Source organism: Sinocyclocheilus grahami, unplaced genomic scaffold, assembly GCF_001515645.1.
Source record: "Sinocyclocheilus grahami isolate Dianchi unplaced genomic scaffold, SAMN03320097.WGS_v1.1 scaffold1424.1, whole genome shotgun sequence".
Classification (NCBI taxonomy): Eukaryota; Metazoa; Chordata; class Actinopteri; order Cypriniformes; family Cyprinidae; genus Sinocyclocheilus; species Sinocyclocheilus grahami.
In genome coordinates, this window is record NW_015506603.1 from 246,406 (window position 1) to 247,214 (window position 809).

Below are 809 nucleotides of genomic sequence, written 5' to 3' on the forward strand. Positions count from 1 at the left end.
GCGGGGCGAAATAAGGTGAATATAGTAAGGAAACTTACTGTTAATCATTTAACAAGTTTTTATTGTGGCATTTTTACAGTCTTTTACCGTTAAAATCACGATCATTTTTTACAGTGTAGTATTAAAATGTTTCTTTCCAACTAACTTAATATTGCTACTATATTGTTTCGCTGCTTTCATTGACACACAAGACGCCGTACGCACACGCGCACACACACACACACACACACACACACACACATCACTTGCAGAGACACACAGATCGGAGATTGTGCTCACACACAGAAATATTCACAAGCATGGACACTTGTTGTCAAAGGCGCCGTGCAAGTTTTATTAATATAGCTTCAATACTGAATCGCAATATTTCTCAGCAACTCTAGGGGGTAAAACTGATGTTTTGAAGTAACGAAATTCACAGCTTCACTGTTTGGAGAATGAGACGCACAGATGCTATTCACACACACAACTTTCATCCCTCGCTCTCTCGATAATTAATTCAAATCAATGCTATAATTCATGCATTCAAAGGTGATCTTACTTCATCTCTGTGTCTGATTTGAAGCTAGCAGAATGCTAGATCTCCGCTTCGGGTGGTTCTTTGCCTCCGTCATGCAATAAATAATTTGATGCACAGTTAGCCATAGAGTACATAAAAGACAACACAATTATTTTGTATCAAGAGCAAACAGTTGGCTTATTTACATATTTATTTATTTTTGAAAAATGTAACAAGAGATTGAAATGTCTGAAATGACATTGATTAATAATAATAAACTGCTTAGTTCAACTTCAAGCATGCTGTTATG